Here is a 14,212-nt window from a genome sequence, read left to right as displayed (position 1 = left end):
GGGTCTGAAAGGCTGGGGAGGGGACCACTTGCTCGGCAACAGCCCATGCAAAGATCTGGAGACTGGGAAAGACACGCACGGTTGTGGGTATGTGGGGCTGCGATGCAGGGAGGGAGGAAGGGGACAGAGAAAACAAGGACAGACGGAAAGGCTGAGGCCCCAGGGGTCAGAGCAGAAACTCAGGGCCTAGGGCCACCTTCCTGCCTGAGCAGCTCACTTCCCTCTGGCCTCCCAGCCCGGCAGCTCAGGGCCCGCAGGAGACATGCTCGCTGGCTCCAGCCCCTTCCCTCGGGGGCCCCTAGCAGCAGGGACAGGGCCTGGCAGGGGCCCAGGGCAGTGTGCGCGGGTTTTCCCCAGTGCATCAGCAAGCAGGGAGCCCTGAGGGGCACCAGCTCTGCTCAGAAATGATCCTCATTTTCGGGCACACCCCAGTCGGCCAGGGCTCTCACCGAGTGCTCAGGCCGCCCGTGGACCAAGCCCAAGCTACAGATGGAGAAAGTGGGGCTTGGGGAGGTGTGGGGGGTCTCAGAGCTGGGATGGGGCACAGTCAGGCCTGAACCCACAGCCCGCGTGGCTTTGAGCGCCGAACAACGCTCTCTCAGGAGCCGGTTCCGTGTGGGGCAGTCTGGTCCCAGGCAAATCCCCTCCCCTGAGTCACACGGGGCGTGTTGGGGCTCAAGGTGATCACAACAGCTTCAGTGCTTCTAGGTCCGGCTCTGAGCGTTCTGTGCACACGAAGGCACGGACCTCACCATACCCCAGAGGCGGGTACTATGGTCAGCCCATCGGCCCATTCCAGAATCACAGGCATTTCCTGACAGGACAGGCACACTGCCTGAAATCGCAGCGTTTGTAGAGACCCTGAGGAGCCTGCCGGCTCCGGATCGCCCTGAACAGGAAGAAGCAGCTAGCTGGCTGGGCACAGAAGGTTCTGGGGCTTGGAAGGTGGGTTGTGCTACAGGAACGTGCCCTCTACCCATCTCTCATCTCACACATGGAGGCCAGCAGGCCAGTTCCATCTTGACTCCTGGCACCATCTTCCCTTCTGGAAGCTTCTTCCTGCCTGGAGGGAGATCCGAGGGGGCAGAGTCCTGTCCTTGTGCCCCGGTATCCCAACCACAGCCTCATCCCCAAGCACAGGGTCTCAATCCCTGCAGGGTACCTTCTCAGCTCTCCCTGATTACGTTATATTCTTGTCACTATATTGCTAAATTGTAATGACCCCATATTAATGAAATATGATATCACTATACAGGACTATTCTATTATCCTGGTAACTTTGGCAGGGAGGTCTCTCGGACCCTACCGTCTAGTAATATTGCCATCTGGGACTTAAAATTTCCCCGAAGTTAGTAGTTCTTATTTTCCACCAGTTTATAAAAGCTGCTCATGAACCTGAACTGTCTTTTGGGAACAGCACCCACACTGCGGGGTTGTGAGGACGATCGGATGACTGGGCCGGCGATCGGGGGGGGGGGGGGGGCAGCGCTCAACCAACGCCAGGTTCCGTTTCTCTAGCTCGGCAGCACCATGTTTTCGTATGTTCCAAATTATTCTTTAAAATCAAGAAATCAAACAGAATAAGGCCTATCCATGTGTGGTGATGGGAAGTGAGTTCTGAGATATATTTTCAAGTAAGAAGCGCAAAGAACAGCATGCATAGAAGATCACCATCTGTATTTTTAAAAACGGGGATATCTCATCCATGCAACTCAAGAGCAGAAAACAAACATCTCATTTAAAAATGGGCAGGGGGATCCGAGTAGACATTTTTCCAAAGAAGACATACAGACGGCCAAGTACGTGAATGTACTTGCCAAGTATGTGTACAAGGTACGTGACAAGGGGCTCGGTGTCACGGATCGCCAGGAAAACGCAAATCAAAACCAAGACGAGGTGCTACCTCACACATGTACAAGGGCCATTAAAAAACAAACAAACAAGGGGCGCCTGGGCGGCTCAGTCGGTTGGGCGTCCAACTTCGGCTCAGGTCGTGATCTCACGGTTCGTGAGTTCGAGCCCCGCGTCGGGCTCTGTGCTGACAGCTCAGAGCCTGGAGCCTGCTTCGGATGCTGGGTCTCCTCTCTCTCTCTCTGCCCTTCCCCCACACACGCTCTGTCTCTCTCTGCCTCTCAAAAATAAAAAAAACTAATAAAAGAAATTAAAAACCAAAAAACAAACCAAAGAGGAAACCGGTGTCGGCGAAGATGCGGAGAAAAGGGAAGGAACCCTTGCGCGCTGCTGGTGGGAATGTAAATTGGTGCAGTTCTCAAAAAGTAAATAAATAAAAATAGAACTACCATATGATCAGTAATTCCACTTCTGGGTATAGATCCAGGAAATGACATCACCGTCGCTAAACGATATGGATTCACTGCAGCACTATTTCCAACAGCCAAGACATGGAAACGACCTACGTGTCCATCGATGGATGAATGGATAAAGAAAATACGGTGGATACGTATACAGCGGAATCCCATCCGGCCATAAAGAGAGAAGGAAATGCTGCCATTTTCAACAGCGTGGATGGAACTCTGAGGGCTTCCCGCAAAGCGAAATCAGTCGGACAGAAAGTTAAATGTTGTGTGATCTCATTTACATGCGGAATCTGAAAAAGCCGCATCATGGAAAGAGAACAGGTTGGTGGTGGTCAGGCACCAGGGCGAGGGATGGGGCCGGGGGTGGACATGGTGAAGGCGGTCAAAAGGTTCAAATCCCCAGTTACAAGAGAAGTCAGTCGCATACTGTCGCATACAGCGTGGCGACGACAGTTAATATTACTGTATTGTGTACGTGAAAGTTGCTGAGAGAGTAGATCTTAAACGTTCTCATCACAAGAAAAGCACCTCTGTAACTCTGTGCGGTGACCGATATTAAGGCCACTTACTGTGGTGATCTTTTTGCAATATATGCAAATATCGAATTATTATGTTGTATACCTGAAGTTAATATGCTGATTATGTCTCAAAAAGATAAATAAATAAAAAGGAGCAGGGGAGGCCGGGCAGCTCAGCTGGTTAAGGATCTGCCTCTTGGTTCGGCTCAGGTCATGATCATGCTGTATGTGAGTTCGAGCCCCATGTAGGGCTCTGTGCCGACAGCATGGGGCCTGCTTTGGATTCTCTCTCTCCCTCTTTAGCTGCCCATCCCCAACTCGTGTTCTCTCTCTGTCTCTCTCAAAATAAATAAACGTAAAATATATATACCAAAAGAATGGGGACATATCTAATCTGTCCATCCACCCATCCATCTGTCTCCTGTGTTCACACAGGGTATGTCTAGAAGGGTGCACAGGTGACATAAAATGTACCCCTGGATCCCCACCCCTCACGCTTTTCTCTCTCTTGTCACTCTCCCTAGAACGTACATGGCATACTATACATTTTACCTCCTTATTTGTCGTCTGTCTCTTCCAGAGAAGAGCCCCATGAGGGCAGGGGTGTTTGTCCGCCATGTTGGCCGCTGTGACCCCTGAGCCAGAGTGGTGCTGTCCCAGGGGGTAACCAGCAGGCACAGGCGACGACTGAGCACTTGCAATGGGGCTCCTTGGGACAGAGATGTGACATGAGTCAAATACACACTGGGTTTTGAAGGCTCCGTGTGTGCTATGACTCAACTGTGTCTCCCTCCAAAACTCATATGCTCAAGCCCTAATGCTCACTTGCTCAGAAAGTGACTGTATTTGAATTTTTTTTTTTTAATTTTTTTTTCAACGTTTATTTATTTTTGGGACAGAGAGAGACAGAGCATGAACGGGGGAGGGGCAGAGAGAGAGGGAGACACAGAATCGGAAACAGGCTCCAGGCTCTGAGCCATCAGCCCAGAGCCTGACGCGGGGCTCGAACTCACGGACCGCGAGATCGTGACCTGGCTGAAGTCGGACGCTTAACCAACTGCGCCACCCAGGCGCCCCTGTATTTGAATTTTTTTAATGTTTATTTATTTTTGACAGAGAGAGAGAGAGCGCGCGAGCACAAGCGGGAGAGGGGCGGAGAGAGAGGGAGACACAGAACCTGAAGCAGGCTCAGAGCTGTCAGCACAGAGCCCGACGCGGGGCTTGAACTCACGAACTGTGAGATCACGACCTGAGCCAAAGTCAGGCACTTAACGGACTGAGCCACCCAGGCGCACCTGAATGTGACTGTATGTGGAGACAGGGCCTTTAAAGAGGTGATGAAGGTAAAATGAGGCAGTTAAGAGGGGCCCTAATATGATGTGACTGGCGTCCTTATAAGAGGAGATTAGAAAACAGAGACACAGGCACAGAGACAACACAACGTAAGGCCTCGGCCAGAAAAAGACCATCTACAAGCCAAGGAGAGAAGCCTCAGGACAAACCAGTTCCTCCCGTGCTTTGGTCTTGAACTTCCCGCCTCCAGAGCTGCGAGCAAGTACATTTCAGGTCTGTAAGCCACCCAGCCTGTGGGACTTTGTTACGCAGCCCCAGCAGGCTAGTCCAGGATGAGAAAACAATGTAAGCTATCTCATTAATAACTCTTAAATTGGTTCCACGTCCTGGGTTTGGATATAGCAAACTAAAGAAACATATTATAAAAATTAATTTCACCGGTTTCTTTCTACTTTTTTTTTTTTCAAACGCACCTCCTTGAAAAGTTAAAATTTCACCTGCGGCTCTCATTTGAGGCTCGTTATCATATTCCTATCGGACCTCACAGCCTAGCACGGTGTCTGGAACATAGTAGGCACTCAACAAACATCTGATGGATGAATGAATGAGATCGCTGGCTTTGGGAAATGACTGGAGGTCAGAAGGGAGGGAGCCTGGCTCGTCCCTTTGGTTAAGTATCTTGTTAAAAAAAAAAAAAAGATCTAAATTAAAACATGATAATATACTCCTTGCGATGACTTAATATATTACAACATAAGTGACATTAACACTCATGCACTTAAAAGATGCCCCTCATGGGTATAGACATAATAGCCAGCCAGCAGGTGCTTCGGATGGAGTGCCAGAAAGTTGTGATTCAGAGGGCAGGGGCATCCCTCCCCACACCCAGCCTCAGGGGGGGAAGCAGACCCCAGAGTCCGTGCACAAGCCCCTTCCCCAGGATGAACAAAACACAGGTGGGGCCCAGGTATAGCCCTCAGGGTCAATGACCTAAGTACCACCCATCCCAAACTCCCTCCAATCCTCCTGTCTGCTTCTGGGGTTTGCTTTGTCCATCTGTAAAATGGGCACATTCGGCTCACACCGTTAAAAAATAAAAAAAATTTCTTATTATGGAAAATTTCAAACATTGGCAAAGGCATAGGAAATAGAAAGGGAGCCTCTAAACACCACACTTACCCTCAACAACCGTCAACTCGTGGCCAATCATTTTGTTTGACATATACACCCCCTCTCCACCTGATTTTTTTTTAAGTTTTGTATTTATTTAAGTAATCTCTACATCCCAGGTGGGGCTCAAACTCACGCCCCCAAGATCCTGAGCTGCACGCTCTTCGGACAGAGCCAACCAGGCATCCCTCCACCTGATGATTTTAGTTGTTGACGTTTATTTATTTATTTTGAGAGCGTGCGAGCAGGACAGGAGGACAGAGAGAGAGGGAGAGAGAGAGGATCCCAAGCAGGCTCCGCTCTGTCAGCACGGAGCCCGACATGGGGCTTGAACTCAAAACCGTAAGATCACGACCTGAGCTGAAACCGAGAGTCGGGCACTCAACCGACTGAGCCACCCAGGCACCCCTCCACCTGATTATCTGAAAGCTTATCTCCGACTGTGGTATTATTATACCAAATAATAACACCACTGTGGTATTATTATACCAAATAAAAGAGAACAATAATACCCTAATATCATCCAAGATCCCTGTGGTATTCACATTTCCCCAAATATCAATGAAAAAAACACAATATGTTGTTCAAATGAGTGTGTTCAAATCGGGATCCAAACAAGGTCTACGCCTTGAACTTTTCTCAAATCTCCTTTAACACAGATTCTAGATTACTCCTGCAGTTCCTTCGGTCCTGCCAGTATCCCCCCTGCTATCAGTTATCTATCTGTTGCACAACAAATGGCCCCATAGCTTAGCGGGTTAAAACAGCAAAAGTTATCTCACGGTTGTTGTGGGGCAGGAGTCTGGGCGTGGCCTCCTCCAGCTCAGGGTCTCTCACAGGCTGTCGGCCTGGGCTGTGGTCTCATTCGCAGGCTGGCTGGGGAAGGATTTGCGTCTAAACTCACTCACTAGATGTTGGCAGCATTCGGTTCCTTGCCGTTTGGTCCCCTCCAGCGTGGCAACTTGTTTCACCAAAGGGAGCAAAGGAGAGAGAGAGAGAGACAGTGCGAGCAGTGAGTCGTGGGTCTCTGGCTTGTGCACCTGGAGAAGCTGCTGAAACACAGCTTGATGGGGCTCCTGACTCAGTAGGCTTGGGTGGGGCCCAAGAATGTGGATTTCTTTTTTTTTCCCTATCTATCTATCTATCTATCTATCTATCTATCTATCTATCTATCTATCAAGCGAGGGAGAGAGAAGGAGAGAGAATCCCAAGCAGGCTCTGTGCTGTTAGCACACATGAACCATGAGATCATGACCGGAGCTGAAATCAAGAGTCAGACACTTAACCGACTGAGCCTCCCAAGGAGCCCCAGAATGTGCATTTCTAACAAGTTCCCAGGTGACGCAGAGGACCATGCTTTGAGAAGTACTGAATTATAGGGACCTCCCTTCCTTCGGTTTTAATTTCTTCCTTACATTTTATCTGTTGGTGGGTGACTTAAGAATTCCCAGGTCAGGCCACTGATTTCAGCCCTGGTGGCGAATAACAATTACTTGGGATGCTTTAAAAAAGATGGGGACTTAGAGGCCCCATTCAAGACCTACTGAATCAGAAAATGGGGTGGGAGTTTCAGAGATGGGTTTCTATTTCTTTTTAACGTTTATTTATTATTGGCACACAGAGAGACACAGAGCGTGAGCAGGGGAGGGGTAGAGAGAGGGGGAGACACAGAATCTGAAGCAGGCTCCAGGCTCTGAGCTGTCAGCACAGAGCCTGATGCGGGGCTGGAACTCACAAACCGCGAGATCATGACCTGAGCCGAAGTCGGTCACTCAACCAACTGAGCCACCCAGGTGCCCAAATGGGTGTTTCTATTTTTAAAACTCTGTGTGTGATCCTCCTGTGCAGCCAGGCAGGGTTGAGACCCACTGGGCAAAGAGAATGGGGGCTAACCCTGGGTAAGTCCCTTTAAATACTCACAGTGTTCTCAATGACTGGGGTTTATTGGGGTGTCTCTCACATGACAAGCCCTGCACTTGTATCTTCTTGTCTCATTGTCACCACGGCAATTGCGAGGCAGGTGTGATGGCTCATTACCCCCGTCTCACAGATGACAAGAATGAGGCTGACACAGAAGGGACTTCCCCGAGGTCACCCAGTGTGGGGATTTTCAAGTACATTCCACGGGGGATTTTCAAATAAATTCCTTGACACCCCTTCCCTCAAAAAGTGGAGCTGGGAGCTGGACTTAGTGACCACTTCTAGGGAACAGAATATGGTAGGAGTGACGGGGGGTGACTCCGTGACGAGCATGCTGCTTGCTCCCTACCTGGAATCACTCAGGCTGGGGAAGCTGGTCGCCATATTGCAAGGCCACTCAAGAAGCCCTGTGGAGAAGCCCTCTCCGTGAAGAACGGAGGCCTCCTGCCTACAGCCAGGTGAGTGAGAGCCGCGTGGAGGTGGGTTCTCCGACCGTGAAGCCTTCATGTGACTGCAGCTCTGGATGGCCTCTTGTTCGCAGCCTCATGAGGGACTCTGAGCCGGAACCAACCAGCTGAGCCACTCGGGAATACCTGACCCATAGAACCTCCAAGAAAAAACATGCCTGCTAAGGGTTGGGGAGTTTGTTGTGCAATGGTAAACTCATACACGCCAAAAGACAATCTCAGGTCTGAGTGGTTCCGGGGGACTCCACTCTTACTCCGGCCCCTCAGGCAGAGTCTTCCAACAGGCAGGTGTGGGGGACATGGGCTTTGTAGTTTCAGGGATGGGTGTTCATGAGTCCCTACCCCACACATGCGCAGACCTGGGAGCCCTCTGCCCCCAGCCCATGTCCCAGCGTGGCCGCGGACTGGCCCCAGGAAGTCTCCCCTAGCAGGGCCCCGTGTTTCCTGGGGCACTGGACTGTAAGGGCCACGGAGGTGGGGACATGACTGGTGGTCACCACAGAAGCTTATGGGGCACATAGTAGGTGTTGAATAAACAGCCGTTTCATGAATCATTCCCTTGAACCAGCTTCTTCGGGGGGACGTGTTGGCTGATTAGAAGCCCTTTTTTGCATGCAGCACATCAGGGGTCTGTCTCCTGCAGCAGGCTGCAACTCCCTGAGGGTCACTCTGCCTTTATACTCTAAACGGGGCTGGGACACCGTCCCTGGAGGAGCAAATGTAGTAACAGCACCTCCAGCGATCAGTAACTGGAAAGTGACAAAGCTGGGTTCAAAGGCAGCTCCGAGCCCCTTGTCTACTGGCGGCCACAGGCCTACAGCACGTGCTGGAGTCTCCGTGTTCTCTCGGTGGGAAGCCCCCAGCCCTCTGATGTACACAAGGGGGCTGTGTGCTCAGGCTCAGCTGTGGATAAAAGCCTCGGGGAGCCGGGCCTTGGGAGTAATTCCTGCCTGACCCCAAAGCCACCCCAGGCCCAGGATGGCAGCTGTGAATAATGGATGACCCTGGGGGAACATTATGGCCCGTGATTCATCTGGTCTATGGCCTGTGGAGGGAGAGGCTGGATGGACTTCCCCAACAGCCTCTCATGAGTTCAGAGTCAAAGGCAGGGGCCCCAGGGGAATCGGGGGAGGGGGGTCCACCTCACTGCCTACCGCTCCTCCATTTCAACCTTCAGACGCTTCCTCCTGGAGAGGCAGCCATTCCGCTCCCCAGGCCCAGGGGTTGGACTCTGGATTACGGAGGAAAGGAAGGAAAATGGCTTTGATGGGTCGTGGTGATGGATGAGGGGGTCTACAGCAAGACTGCTAGGGTCCGAGTCCTCTACTGCATGCTAGCTGTGTGCCCTCAGGGGATTTACTCACCCCCACTGAGACTCAGTTTCCTTATCTGTAAATGGTAAGGAATAACATCTATTTCATGGAGTTGCCAGGGGCCCACCGACTTAATAGCACATATCAAGTACTCGGCAAGTGACCTGGCACACAGTAAGTGCTCAATAAATGCTAGTCAGTGTCCTTATGCTGTGTACCAGGCAACGTGGGGAGCATTCTGCATATTTTAACTCATATAATCTCCATACCCAGGGCAGTATCCACTGTCGTACAGATGAGGAAACTGAGGCTCACAGACATGAAGCTTAAGATTTCACAGGCGACAGTCCATGCGAGAAGCAGAACTTGAAAAAGCAGATTTTGAGAAAATCCGGTGAGCAATTTCCAGTACACTCCAGAGTTCCAGTCGAATGTCCTGTCCCACTGTTCCCCAAATACACCTGCTACCCTACAAAGGCCCCTGAGATTATACGACTAATCCCTACCTCGTACCATGTATACAAAGCTCAACTCTAGATTGAAGACTTAATGCCAACGATCAACAAAAAACTCTTAAAAGTCTTTAATAGAAATTATAGGTAAATCTCCTTTAGAACTCAGTGTTGGGAAGGATGACAGATTATGAACTCAAATGTCTAAAACAAAGCTGCAGAACCTTAGTAGAAAGTATATGTGAAGATGTTTTAGTCCGTAGGGTTGAGAAGGATGCTTCATATCATTAGTGATCAAGGAAATACAGATCAAGATCTCAACTGGAAATAATTTTATACTCAATTGGCAAACATTTTCAAATCTAAAAATACCAAGTGTCAGAAAAGACATGGGTGGCACATGCTGAGGGTAGGAATGTAATTAGTACAACCACTTGAGGGACACCTGGGTGGCTCAGTCAGTTAGGTGTCCAACTTTGACTCGGGTCATGATCTCACGGCTCGTGGGTTTGAGCCCCACGTCGGGCTCTGTGTTGACAGCTCGGAGCCCAGAGCCTGTTTCGGATTCTGTGTCTCCCTCTCTCTCTGCCCCTCGCCCGCTGGTGCTGTCTCCCCCTCTCTCTCAAAAATAAATAAACATCAAAAAAAATTTTTTTTAAAAACCCACAAAAACCAAGTGGGACACGACCCAAATGGGACACGGCCCAAAAGGCCATCCGCAGGAGAGGTGATGGATCAGGGGTCCAGTGACCTGGTGGACTAGGACAGAACAGCTAAAACAAGTGAACTATTATGGGTCAATCCTAGCTACATACTATTACATGAAGAAACTAAGTCCCAGAAGATTCATATGCCCTGATACCATTTTTTGGTGGCCTGGATGCCCTTTGTTGTGGATTGAATTGTGTTCCCACTCCTCCAAAACATACTCAAGTCCTAATCCTTGGAACCTGTAAATATGAACTTATTTCGAAACAGGGTCTTTGCAGATGTGATTAAGTTTAGATGAGGTCATACTGGGTTAGAATGGGCCTCACCCATACGTGGTCGACTAATTTTTTGGACAAGCGTACCAAGAACACACAGAGGTGAAAAATAAGTCTCTTCAATAAGTGGTATTGGGAAAACTGGATATCCACATGCAAAAGTATGAAACCAGACCCCTGTCTTATATCACTCATAACATTTAACTCAAAATGGATCAAAGACTTACACGTAAGACCTCAACTCATAAAACTTCTAGAAGAAAACATTGATGTTAGTCTTAACGTTAGTCTTGGCAATGATTTCTTATATAAGATACCAAAAGCACAGGCAACAAAAGCTAAAACAAACAAGTGGGACGATATAAAACCAAAGAGCTTATGAAAAGCAAAGGAAACCATCCATGAAGCGGAAAGGCAATCTACAGAATGGGATCCCAAATATATAAAGAGCTGATACAACTCAATAGCCAAAACAGGAAACAATCCAATGAAAAAATGGGCTAAGGACCTGAACAGACATCTTCCCGAAGAAGATACATGAATGGCCAACAGGGAGATGAAAAGGTGCCCAACATCACTCACCACCAGGGAAACGCAAATCCAAACCACAAGGTGATACCGCCTCATATCCGTTAGCATGGCTGTCATCACAAAGACAAGAGACAAGTGTTGAGGAGGAAGTGGGGAAGGGGAGCCTTGGTGCACTGCGGGTGAGGATGGAAACTGGTGCAGCCAGGAGGGAAAACAGTATGGACGCTCCTCAAAATATTAAAAGTAGAACTACCCTACGATCCAGCGATCCCACTTCTGGGTATAGATCTGAAGGAAAGGAAATCAAGATCTTGAAGAAACACCTGTACCCTTATGTCTCTGCAGCGATATTCACAAGGAGCAAAGACAGAGGGTGACACAGAATCCAAAGCAAGCTCAGGCTCTGAACTGTCAGCACAGAGCCCAATGCGGGGTTTGAACTCACAAAATGAGAGATCATGACCTGAGCCGAAGTCGGACGCTCAACCGACTGAGCCACCCAGGCATCCCTGTACCCTTTAAATATATAGTTATATTTGTCGATTACTCTTCAATAATGTTGGGGGGTGGGAGGGAGAGACAATGACACACAGGGGAGATGACTTGTGACAACGGTGGCAGAGACTGGGGTGACGCGTCCACAGGCCAAGGACTGCCAAGCCTGGCCACCAGCCACCAGGAGCGACAGGGAACAACAGAATCCTTCCCTGGAACCTTCAGAGGGAGCACGGCCCTGCCGACACCTTGATATCAGATCTCTGGCCTCCTGGGCTGAGAGAGAATAAATTTCTATGGTCTTAAGCCGCCAGGTTTGTGGTTATGCGTCCCAGCGGCCCCAAGAAGCTAATACACTCTTCTAATAAAGTTAGCGAGAAGAAGCTAAAATTAAAAACACAGGGAGAACTTGTTTTCTCACGCTTCGCTTCACTGTGCATCACGGACACTGTGGTTTTTTTTTTTTACAAACTGAAAGTTCGTGGCAACCCTGTGCTGAGCAAGTCTATGGGTGCCTTTTTCCCCAACAGCATCTGTTCGCTTTGTGTCTCTGTGTCACATTCTGGTAATTCTTGCAATGTTCCGCACCTTTTCATTATTGTTCTGTTTGGATTGCGGCAGTGTCATGATAAAACCTTAACGGATGAGGAGCTGCTTCCTATGAAGGACCAAAGAAAGTGGTTCCTTGAGATGGAATCTACTCCTGGTGAAGATGCCGTGCAGATGGTTGAAACGACAACAAGGGATCGAGAATATTCCAGAGACCGAGTGGAGGAGGGAGCAGCGGGGTTTGGAGGACTGACTCCAGTTTGGACAGAAGCTCTACAATGTGGGTGACATGCTCGCGAGGAGCGTCACGTGCTACAGAGAAATTGTTCTTGAAAGGAAAGCCATCGATGCGGCAAACTTCACTGTTGTCTCATTTTAAGAAACTACCAGAGCCACCACCCCCACCTTCAGCAGCCACCAGCCATCAACATCGAGGCAAGACCCTCCACCAGCAGAAAGGTTATGACGCACTGAAAGCTCAGACGATGGCTAGTGTGTTTTTAGAATTGCTAAAGGCATGTGCATCGTTTTTTTAGACCTAATATTACTGCGCACTTAATAGGCTCCAGTGTGGTGTAGACATAACTCTTACATGCCCTGGGAAGCCAAAAAAAAAATATGCATCTGACTCGCTTTATTGCGGTATTTGCTTTACTACATCGGTCTGGAAAAAATCGACAATATCTCCACCGTGTGCCTGTATATTTTTTAGGATGTGGGTATGATAAAACCAATCAAAAGGGAAAGCAGGCTGAGAGACAGACAGGATACAAGGCAGGGATGGGAGGGCTGCCTTGGGATTAGATGTTGGCCGTTGTTAGGGTCCTAGCTTTTGATGGATGGGCGTAGTATGCGACTAAAATAATTATGGCAATTTTTAAGGGGGCTTGGGTAGCTCAGTCGGTTAAACATCCAACTTCAGCTCAGGTTGTGATCTCACGGTTTGTGGGTTCAGCCCCGCGTCGGGCTCTGTGCTGACAGCTCAGAGCCTGGAGCCTGCTTCGGATTCTGTCTCCCCGTCTCTCTGCCCCTCCCTGCTCGTGCACTCTCTTTCTCTCTCTCAAAAATCAATAAACCCTTAAAAAATATTCAAGAAAACGAGAGCAGGTCCTGCAAGGACCAAAGAGGATACACCATGATCTGGATTATGATGTGCCCGCAATTCTGTGCACCTGGGGTTCCTAACCTGAGTTCTGGCCGGCTGGACAGGTTCCCCACCTCATCCAACCATCTGCCACCGTCCCCTTGCTTCCCTGTTCCCGTGTCACCTCTACACTTATCTTCCGTTACATTCTGCTTCAAGGTGACTCACTCTTCCCACCCCACTAAATATTAGGGTGATGTAATAAGCTATGGGTATATCACTATCATCAATGGCAAAGCAATGCCTGTGCCACAAAGAGAAAGTAACTGCAAACATACATAGGCAGAGAGAGACACGCTATTAAGTTCTAGGTCGAGGGTGTAGACAGAGCAAGATTCTGAGCCCAGGGTCTGCTCTCTCCGGGTGACAAGGGGCTGAGCCAGCCTTCAGGGGATGTTACAGCTGTGTAACAGGAGGTGAAGCTTCTTCCCCTTGAACCAGACAATGGCTGTGTGATTCAGAGCTACGTGACGGCTTCTCTGTGCCCTACCTAACCCCACCCTGCAGACCTCACCAATGGGTCACCTTTCCCTTTGGGAAACGGCCCGAAGGCCCAGCCGTTTCCAGTTGTATTTAGGCCTGGAACCCTTTTGGGAGGAGACCCAGCCTGATAGCTGTGGCTAAGCAGGGAAGCCCAGCTGGAGTCAGCTGGCCGACACCTCTCTGCTCCCCAGAAAGCCCCTCCCTGGTTCCGGCCCCTCCAGCACCCCAGGGAAGCGGGCACAGGGCCAGGCTGGCACAGGGCAGGCCCAGCTGGGTCTCAGCAAGCCCCAGGGAGCCAGGGTGAACTCATCGCTCGCCCTTAATTATCTTCCTGGCTAATGAGCATCTGAGAAGCTCCACGCCATCAACAGAGAGGACCCCCCTGGGAGATGCTGGGGGCTGGGAGGTTCTAAGGGCCAGATGTCACCCTGGAGGAAGGTGGCAGGGGCCCTGACAGAGGAAATGGGCTTGGGGAGGGGACCTACACTTCCTGCTTCTTCTCTGTAGGGGAGAAGGCCGGGGCCAGGCAGGAAGTTACAGCCACGGTTAAGGGCACTCGGCAGCCTACGATGT

The 14,212-nt window shown here is 49.9% G+C and overlaps 1 long non-coding RNA gene across 1 annotated transcript in view; it reads right to left on the bottom strand.

The window, feature by feature from the left end:
* Positions 1-14,212, bottom strand: part of LOC121019513 (uncharacterized) — a 69,126-nt gene that overhangs the window by 52,313 nt on the left and 2,601 nt on the right. The window contains exon 2 of the long non-coding RNA XR_005785630.1: positions 6,082-6,260. This is a non-coding gene — a long non-coding RNA (uncharacterized LOC121019513). The remainder of the gene's footprint in view (positions 1-6,081; positions 6,261-14,212) is intronic.

Source organism: Herpailurus yagouaroundi, unplaced genomic scaffold (assembly GCF_014898765.1).
Source record: "Herpailurus yagouaroundi ecotype Mexico unplaced genomic scaffold, PumYag 222, whole genome shotgun sequence".
Classification (NCBI taxonomy): domain Eukaryota; kingdom Metazoa; phylum Chordata; class Mammalia; order Carnivora; family Felidae; genus Herpailurus; species Herpailurus yagouaroundi.
This window is presented reverse-complemented; position numbering and strand designations above follow the sequence as displayed.